At 40.2% G+C, this 9,984-nt stretch overlaps 1 pseudogene; it reads left to right on the top strand.

Annotated features, from left to right (window-relative positions):
- The first annotated feature begins 8,936 nt into the window (after positions 1 to 8,936).
- On the top strand, positions 8,937 to 9,633 carry LOC143672677 (diphosphoinositol polyphosphate phosphohydrolase 2 pseudogene; annotated as a pseudogene).
- The last annotated feature ends 351 nt before the right edge of the window (positions 9,634 to 9,984 follow it).

Below are 9,984 nucleotides of genomic sequence, written 5' to 3'. Positions count from 1 at the left end.
AAAGAGATCTAAAAATCAGTGATCTAATTCCTCACTTGAGGATATGAAAGAAAGAAAAGCTATATAAACAAAAAGTAACCCAAAGATAGAAAGAGAATAGGTGTCTCTTCCTTCACTCATTTATTCTCCTAACTGAAGCCTAGTGCAAGATGGGTAGGCAGGAATTCAGTTTGTCTTTTTGTTGGATACTGAATCTATGGGTCCCTGGACACAGAATAAATCATCAACAAATATTTGTTGAATGTAATAATTTTAATGCATGAACTTACTTGATTATTATGATGATATCAAGGACATAAACATAAGGGCTTTATACCGAATTTTATTATGTAAATATTTGAATAATATTATGATAAAGTAAATTCATCCTTTTGCATAAAACTGGTGCAAGAATATGAGTGGTAGCATTATTCATAACACCAAAAAATGTGCAAACAACCAAAATATTAATCACCTGAAGAAATAATTTTTAAAATGCTGTAAATCATACCGTGGAAAATTATCAAGCAAAAAAGGTGATAAAGTACTGGTACTTGCTAAAACAGGGATGAAACTAAAAATATTATGCTTCATGAAAGAAGCAAGAAACAAAGTCCATGGAGGAGTGATTGTGAGTACATGAAGTGTGCTGAGTAAGTAAAAACATAAAGACAGATAAAAGATTAGAGATCATTAGGAGATGAGGGGGAAAAAGTGGGGGTAAGGAATTGCTATGGGTAGAGTTTCTCTTTGAGGTGATGAAAATGTTCTTGGATTTGATAGAGGTGCTGATTGAGTAACCCAGAGTTGTATACTTTAAAAGGCTGAATTTTATGTTATGCAAATTATATTTGAGTTAAAAAATCTTAAGTGAATACTGCCACCTGTTAGATTTGTCTTGAAATGGAATCTAGACAACATGTAAATGAAAGAAACCCTGATCTATTTAGTGATCATTGAAAGTATCTCTGAAACTCTCAGAGTGCAGACAGTTAGAGGGATCTGGTGAGTTGTTCCTTGCCCAGATTTTAATGTACATCTTCAAAGGGGTCTCTGTCTTTCACCTCTTTTCTCTCTGTTACAAGGATGCTCCACTATTGGATTTAAAATGATCACTTCCTTTGCCATATATTGTTCTTATTAACAGGTTGTCAGCGGATAAGAATTTTTGGTGACAACATGCAACTCACTACATCTGCATTCTGACCTCCCAAAATTCGTGTCCATTTCACATTTGCATACACTTATCCCAACCTTGCATCTGGAAAAGACTTAACCTATAAAAGCATCAACTCTGAAATCCAAAAACTCAAATAAACATCATTAGCTCAATGAGACCCCAATACATCTAAATTACCTAAATCAGGCATTACTGGATATGATCCATCCTGGGAACAAATTATATTTTCACATGTGGACCAGGGAATACAGAAAAGAAGTAATCTTTTTCCCAAGTAAAATAATGGAAAAAGAATAGAATAGTCACTCTATTTGCAAAATGGAGAAATTGGAAGAAACAAAGGGATCATCGGTCACAAGCCAGTTTGAAACCTAGTAGATAAAATACCTTTAGATTTCAGATCTTGGAATGATCCTCTGTGGCTCTTGTCTCTGCCCCATGGGACCATGGCAGTGTAGAATAGCTCCTCTGAGATATTCTTCCTTTTATTGAGGTGTTTACTATGTCTGCAACAGAGTAGCTCCACAAACTACACCCTACAGTCAGCACTTGAAGAGTCCAATAAGCTTCTTTCCCTTTGTCTAGAAGCTGTCTATTTCAATTCAAACTTTCAGTAAGGAGGAACTACCTGGAGAGGGCACCTTAGTCCTTCCTTGACAGTAGTGATGGTAGGGGGGAGATGGAAGCTCAATGAAGAGAAAGCAGGAATCTTTGTCAGGTGCCCCCTACCCCCTTGCTGTACTCCATAATTCCCCTGTAAAATACAAGCAAGTTTCAAAGAAAAGAAGTACCCAACCAGCTTTGATATTACTTTTTTGCTCCCATTCTCATAGATGACTCTGCTGTACTCCAACAATTTTCCCAGAGTGCAGGAGTATTTCCACCACATTTGCAGCAGTCAGTGGATGGTACTTCTATCATAGGTAACTTTTTTTGGAGATGGATAAGCAGAATGCATGAACTGATGAGAAATAGCCACATGGCCATTCAGGGAGTAAAAGTCATTGGCATTATGCAATCTGGGAATAGGAGTCTCTATTTCCTCCTTCACAAGCCCTCCAAGGTGGTCTTCCTGAGTACTTCTGGATTGACAAATATCCAGTGGTGGAACTGGAATGTTCAGTCATTTTTCACATTAAACAAGGACACCTGCTGTCTGAGAAGCTGAGGGCAGTGCAAGGGCTGCCAAATGCCTGCACCCAAAGAGTAGCAGCCAGTACTGACAGCTTGTATTAGGGCCCTAGATGACATTTTAGGGGGGGACTAGCCCTGCCCTACCAATCTTTCAGTGTGCCAGCAGAATCCAACATGGAAATAGGTGGAGTTAGGCCTTCATAAAATGTACAAGGCTGGGCACACAAGAGAAGAAAACAAAAACTGCATGGTAATAAGGCACTGAAGGTTTAGGCAGGAAAGGGGAGACTACAGATGAAGGCAGGCAAGGCCCCTGTAAGTGTACCAGAGGGGCTTTCAAGGGCCAACTCATGGGCTACAGGTACTGTCTAGAACCCTACATAAAAGGTCTGACATTGCACCTCAGTCCCACTTTTATGACACTTTGCCCTTAAAGGGACACTTCTAACACCCTCATGTAAAGTCATCCATACTCTTTCTCTGATCAGAGGGTTCCAGGGTGCAGAGAGGCCACAAGTTACATGTTTCCAGCTCTTAACTCAGTACCCTAAAGCAGCCTTTGAAATGGGGATGGTCTAAGCTTCTTCTGCTCTAATGTGCCACCTGCTCCCAAAGAAAAGCCATCTATCCTTACACTAGACACCACCTTGCTAAGGGTATCATTGGCACTTAAGAAAGGGATACGTGCTAAGTTCTTAATCATGACTTTGCCCACTTCAGATTTGATTATGTGCTCTGCCAGTTGCTGGAGATACCAGCAGCCTATGTTTCAAATGTAAGCAGTGGGTGAAGGTTGTTATGGAACACTTATTCCGAAACCACTGAGATGAAGTGAACTTCCAACAGACAGTTGGATGAGCTCCCATACTTCAGGAGGACTAGGAGAAGTGGGAGGCTGCTTTCTGACTATCAGCAGTCCAGAATGAATAAGAGGAAGCAGAATCCATTATGTGGGCATGTCTGCAGGGTTTTATCTTTCTTGGAGTTCAGCTTCACTCTTGTAAGGCCTTTGGTTGACTTCAGTTCCTTTGAAGTGTGCCAGATTTATAGGCTGGGATGGTGAACACAGCCTGGAACTGAGGGATTTCAAAAGCCCATGAATGTCCTGTTGGGCAGAAGGAAGGCCAGCATCATGAATTGGAAGCCTGGTCCTAACTTCTTGGACATTCTTTTGCTCTTGAAGTAGGTCTGGATTGGAGGAAGAGGAGCAGTCTGTGGCCACTTGGGAACTGGAAAATGACCCCTGCTTGCCCAAACCTGGCAAAGCTGACACCTTTATATGGGGAGTGGAGAGAACCTCAGTGGCATATTTTTCACCTAGGGTCATTTCTCAGTCCATTTCAATTCCTTACACTCTTACCACTTCCCTCTCCAGGCCCCAACTCCATAAAACAGCAAGGATCTTTTATTCAGGTATCCCATTGCTGTGATTCCCCTCATCTGCACACAAATATCTGATCCCCACCAAGAATCATTCATGAAGAAAGTGGAATAAAATGGAACCAGCACTTTTCCAATTAAGCCTGTGGCTTATAAAGATGCAACACGCAATTAAAAATTTCACTGTTACTTCAAGGAGCTCCAAAGTATGAGACAAACATTGGCAATATTGAAGGGAACAATTGATGTTTCAATAATAATAGTAGAAGGCTTTTATACCTCACCCTCTATAGATAGAACAACCAGACAGAGGATCAGCAAGGAAATAGAGAACTTAAACAATTTGACAAAAGTACAAGATCTAACAGACATATATATGTCATTGCATGCCAAAACACTAGGATATACATTATTCTCTAGTGCTCATGAAACATTGTTCTAGTTTGCTAGCTGCCAGAATGCAGTATACCAGAAACAGAATGACTTTTAAAAAGGGGAATTTAATAAGTTGCTAGCTTACAGTTCTAAGACTGTGAAATCATCCAAATTAAAGCAAGTCTATAGAAATGTCCTATCAAAGGCATCCAGGCAAAGATACCTTGTTCAAGAAGGATAATGGCAGTCAACATTTCTCTCTCAGCTGGATGGACACATGATGAACATGGCAGCATCTGTTAGCTTTCTCTTCAGGTCTCTTAGTTCATGAAGCTCCCTGGGAGGTATTTTCTTTCAACAGTTCCAAAGGTCACTGTCTGTGGACTCTTCTCCTCATGTCTATGTAATTCTGAATCTTTCTCCAAAATGCTTCATCTTATAAAATATTCCAGTAAACTAATCAAGATCCACATAGAATGAGTGGAGGCTCATCTCTATCTAATCAAGCTTAATACCCACAATTGATTGAGTCATATCCCATGGAGATAACCTGATCAAGTTTCCTACCTTAAGCACTGAATAGAGATTAGAAGAAACGGTTGCTTCCACAAAATTGATTAGGATAAAAACATGGCTTTTCTAATATATATAAATCCTTTCAAACCAGCACAAATATTGTCTATGACAGATCATACGCTAAGATACAAAACAGGTCTTTATACATTTTTTTTGCATGGGTAGGCACTGAGAATCAAACCTGGACCTCCAGCATAGCAGGCAAAATCTCTGCCTGCTAAGCCACCATGGCCTGTCCTTTTTATACATTTTTAAACATTGAAATTATCTAAAGCACTTTCTCTGATCACAATGGCATGAAGCTGGAAATGATAATCACCAATGAATGGAACTTTCACAGATATGTGTAGATTAAATAACACATTCTTAAACAGCCAGTGGGTGAAAGAAGAAATGGCTAGAGAAATCAGTAGTTCTCTGGAGATGAATGAAAATGAGATTACAATACATCAGAATTTATGGGAGGTGGCAAAGTCTGTGCAAAAAGGGAAATTCATTGCCCTAATACCTATATTATAAAGGAAGAATGAGCAAAACTTGAAGACTTAACTGCCCACCTGGAGGAACTTGGGAAAGAAGCAAACCAATCCCAAAGCAAGTAGAAGAGAAATAACAAAGATTAAAACAGGGTTAAATGAATGAGACAAAAAGAACAGAAAGAATCAATAAAACTAAAAGTTGGTTCTTTGAGAAAATTAATTAAATCATTGGACCACTATCAAGGCTGACAAAGAAAAATAGATAATTCAAATAAACAAAATCAGAAATGAGAGACAGGTCATTACCACAGACCCTGAAGATATAAAAGAAATCATAAGAAGTTGCTATGAGCAACTGCAAGCCAACAAACTAGATAACTTAGATGAAATGAACAAATTTCCAGAAAAACACTGTGATGGTTAGGTTAATGTGTCAAATTGGCCAGATAACAGTGCCCAGTTGTCTGGTCAAGCAAGCACTGGCCTACCTGTTGCTGTGAAGACATTTCATGGACTTATATCATGAGCATATTGGTTGCATCCACAGCTGATTACATCTACAGTCAGCTAAGGGGAGTATCTTCTGTAATGACTGATGCCTAATCTAATGATTGGAAACCTTTTAAGGAGGATTCAGTAGAAAAAAATCCCTCTTTCTGCTCCAGCCAGCCAGCCAGCCTCTTGTGTGAGTTCATTGAGGAACTTCATTGGACCTGCCAGGTCACAGTCTGCCCTACAAGTTTTGGAGTTTTCCAAACACACAGTTGTGTGAGACAATTTTATAAATCTTATATGTACAGACATCTCCTGTTGGTTCTGTTTCTCTAGAGAACCATAACTAATACAGCTTTGCAACTGGGAGTGGTTCTTGAGAAATGAAATCTTAAAAATGGTTATTTACAATTGGTTTACTACTCTAACTAGACTCAGAGGCACTAATATCTCTGTTTTCCATAATAGGATGGCACTGACAGTCCATGGTGTGAGTTGGCAAATGAGGTACTCAAAATGTTACCATTAGATTCTGTTAATTTTACATGTATATGAGGCAAAGCTCTGTGTGAAAGTGTTTTTGAAACCTTTACAGGGTTTTGTGGAATTAAGAGAAATGGTGATTTTGCCTGGTTATTGTTAGGTATGTTGGATACAGTAGTGAGGGAAATGGATGAGCTGAAGGCTTCAAGTTTGCAGCTTAAGTGCCAAATGAAAATGTAAATGTTTCTATGAGTGCCCTGAAGGAAAATGTTATTTGTAGCTACAGACTTGAGATCTCTGAAAATCAGATTGTTACAGTAGGAGCTTTACAATGTAAACTGAAATCTCAACATTTCAAGGTATCTGCTGTTAAAGTGAGGGCATTGATTGTGAAGGAATGGGATCCTTAAAAATGAAATGGCAACCTATAGATTCATAATGATGGCAGTGTAGATATTGAAACCATGTGTTGTGCTGAGGCAGTTAGGTTGATAGAACCATGGAATTGCCTTTTGAAAACTCAAGTACGGTTAAACCTAGGAAGCAATACCTTGCAGGTTTGTAGCAGTGTTCTACAGGAGGCTGTGTATGCTCTGTACCAGCACCCAATATATGGTGCTGTTTTTCCCATGGTCAGGATTCATGGGTTCAGGAATCAGGGGGTGGATAAGAGAGTTGTACTTCTTACTATTACCCCAGTGATCCACCAGGAAAATTTTTGCATCTTATCCCTGCAAACTTGAGCTCTGCTGGTCTACAGGTTTTAGTTTCTGAAGAAGTAGTTCTTCTTCCAGGATAGACAGCAATGATTACCAATGGCTCAGTAACTTCAAGAATGAAGATTTGGGTTACTCCACCAGGCAAAGAGCCATGTCCAGCTGAAGTGCTTGCTGAGGATAAAGGGAGTATGATATGGGTAGTGGAAGAAGATAGTGATAAACGTGAACTACAACCATGTGATCAGTTACAGAAGTGAGGCCTATAATGGTATGACTATTCTTCCTTGCTTTGTAGTTAGTATCTATGTATGAATACATAAAGCAAGTATCTTTGTTTTTCTCTCTATTTTATCTCCTTATCATATAACATAAGTTGTTTTGTTCATTATTGTATTTAAATTGTAAGATCTAAAGATTAAGAGTGAATATGAAGTAATATAATTAAGATAATTATATTACTTAATAAATAAATAATATTAATATAATTAATATTAAGTAATAAAAATAAGAATACTTATTTTAATAAGTAAAATTTACCCAAGACTTACACACTATTCTGGAGAGATTTAATGTGTTTCCAGTTGTATACAGGACAGTTGAGAATTGTTTGGCCTGGGAAAAATGTGTCTGTTATTATTTTCTATTTAGAGATTACATATGGTTTAAGGTGATGTGTATAATGCCAATTTGACAAGGGGTCAACTGTGATGGTTAGGTTCATGTGTCAAGTTGGACAGATGATAATGTCAAGTTGTCTATTCAAGCAAGCATTGGCCAATCTGTTGCTATGAGGACATTTCATGGACAATACCACGAATGAGCATGTTGTTTGCATCCATAGCTGATTATATCTGCAGTCAGCTAAGGGGAGTATTTTCTGCAAGGAATCACACTTAATTTAATCACTGGTAGGCTTTTAAGGAGGATTCAGAAGAGATGATCCCATATTTGCTTCAGCCAGCCAGCCTCTCTTGAGAGTTCATTGAGCTCCATCATTGGAGCTGCTTGCTCATGTCCTGCCCTACAGATTTTGGACACTTAAATCCCAACAGTTGCATGAGATACTTTTATAAATCTCATATCTATAGATAACCCCTGCTGGTTCTGTAGATAACTAATACACACACACACTAACAAGCTACACTGACTTAAGAATAAATAGATGATCTCAATAAACCAATCACAAAAGCGAGATTGAAATCAGACATCAGGAATATTACCTAACTCATTTTATGATGTTAATATCACTTTAATACCAAAACTGGGTGAAGTTTCCATAAGAAAGGAAAACTTCAATCCAATCTCCCTAATGAACATATATGCAAAAATTTTCAGCAAATCCAATCCAAAAATACGTTAAAATAATTATACACCATGATCAAGTGGGATGTATAACATGAATGCACATTAACAAATCAAAAGGGAAAAGTCACATGATCATCTCAACTGAAACTGAAAAAACATTTGACAATATTCAACATTCTCTTCTGATGAAAACATTTCAAAAGATAAGAATCAGGGGCGGGCCGCGGTGGCTCAGCGGGCAAAGTGCTTGCCTGCTATGCCGGAGGACCTCGGTTCGATTCCCGGCCCCAGCCCATGTAACAAAAACGGAGAAACAAAATACAATAAAACAAGAAAATGTTTAAAAGATGTTTCCCTTTCTTCCTCCCTTCCTTCCTTCTATCCTTCCTTCCTTCTCTCTGTCTTTCCTTTAAAAAAAAAAAAAAAAAAAAAAAAGATAAGAATCAAAGGTAGGGCGCGGCGCGGCTACTACTCGGATCGAGTTCCGGCAACTGTCCCCGCCGGGTGCGAGCCTCGCTCCTCGCTTTCCCGGACCGTGGCGGCGGCGGCGGCGGCGGCTGGCAGCTGCGAGCGGGTGGCGGGCTCCTTTGAGAGCGGCGAAAACCTGGCCAGAGGTGGCGCCCCCACCTCGGCCCCCGGGCTCCAGTGATGGGCGTTCGTGTCCTGCCCGGTGTCGAAGCGGCCGCTGCCTCGGGGGCAGCCCGGCCCCGCCGCCCCTCCCCTCGCGCGCCCCTGCACCCCGACTCATCCTAGCCCCCACTTCCCGGCGGCGTGGCGGCGGCCGGGCCCACGCAGCGGCGGCGGGAGCAGCAGCAGCGAGAGGCCGCCTCGAGGATGAAGTTCAAGTCGAACCAGAGGCGAAACTATGACTGCGAGGGCTTCAAGAAGCGGGCGCGTGTCTGTGCTTCCGGAGTGAGCAGGAGGACAAGGTGCTGCTTGTGAGCAGCAGTCGGTATCCAGACCATTGGACTGTCCCGGGAGGAGGGATTGAGCCAGAGGAGGAGCCTGGCGGTGCTGCCGTGAGGGAGGTGTATGAAGAGGGTGGAGTCAAAGGAAAATTAGGCAGACTCTTGGGCATATTTGAGAACCAAGACCGAAAACACAGAACACATGTTTATGTTCTTACAGTCACTGAAATATTAGAAGATTGGGAAGATTCTGTTAATATAGGAAGGAAGAGAGAGTGGTTCAAAGTAGAAGATGCAATCAAAGTTCTCCAGTCTCATAAACCTGCACTGCAGAGTATCTGGAAAAACTGAAGCTGGGTTTTCCCCCAACCAATGGAAATTCCACTGTCCCTTCCCTTCCAGATAGTAATACCTTGTTTGTAACTGCTGCACAGACCTCTGGATTGCCATTCAGTAATAGATGGAATTGGGAAGAACTTGACCACCATATGCCAGCTTATGGAGAGAGAGGTTTCTTTATTTTCCTTGGCAAATATCTGAATGACACTTGCAAACTGTCTGAATTTGCCATACAGGATTTTCAAACAATTTGCATGTTTTTCAGATGCTTTCATTTTTTTTAAGTGTAAAAATATTTTAATAAGCCAAAGCCACGAGGAATTTTTTAGATGCCTTAACTATGGTCCCTCCACCCCCATCCCATGTTATTTTGGGTTGTCATATTTTTTCACAGGTTTTTATAACTTTTTTTGTCCATTTGATTCAATCTGGTTTATTTTGTCAGATTAACTTACTTGTGGGTATATTTTCCACCTAAATTATCTTCTCATTCCCACAGCATTAATGCACTCAACTCCTTCTGTGGCAAGAGGCTTATTGGTGTTTGTGCTGGTTTGAAAAGGAAGTATGCCCCCTAAAAAAAAGCCATGTTTTGATATAAATCCCACTTCTTAAAGGTAGAATAATCCCTATTC

Source organism: Tamandua tetradactyla, assembly GCF_023851605.1.
Source record: "Tamandua tetradactyla isolate mTamTet1 chromosome 1 unlocalized genomic scaffold, mTamTet1.pri SUPER_1_unloc_1, whole genome shotgun sequence".
Classification (NCBI taxonomy): domain Eukaryota; kingdom Metazoa; phylum Chordata; class Mammalia; order Pilosa; family Myrmecophagidae; genus Tamandua; species Tamandua tetradactyla.
The sequence above is the reverse complement of the archived record's forward strand: the minus strand, read 5'-3'. Positions and strand labels throughout refer to the sequence as shown.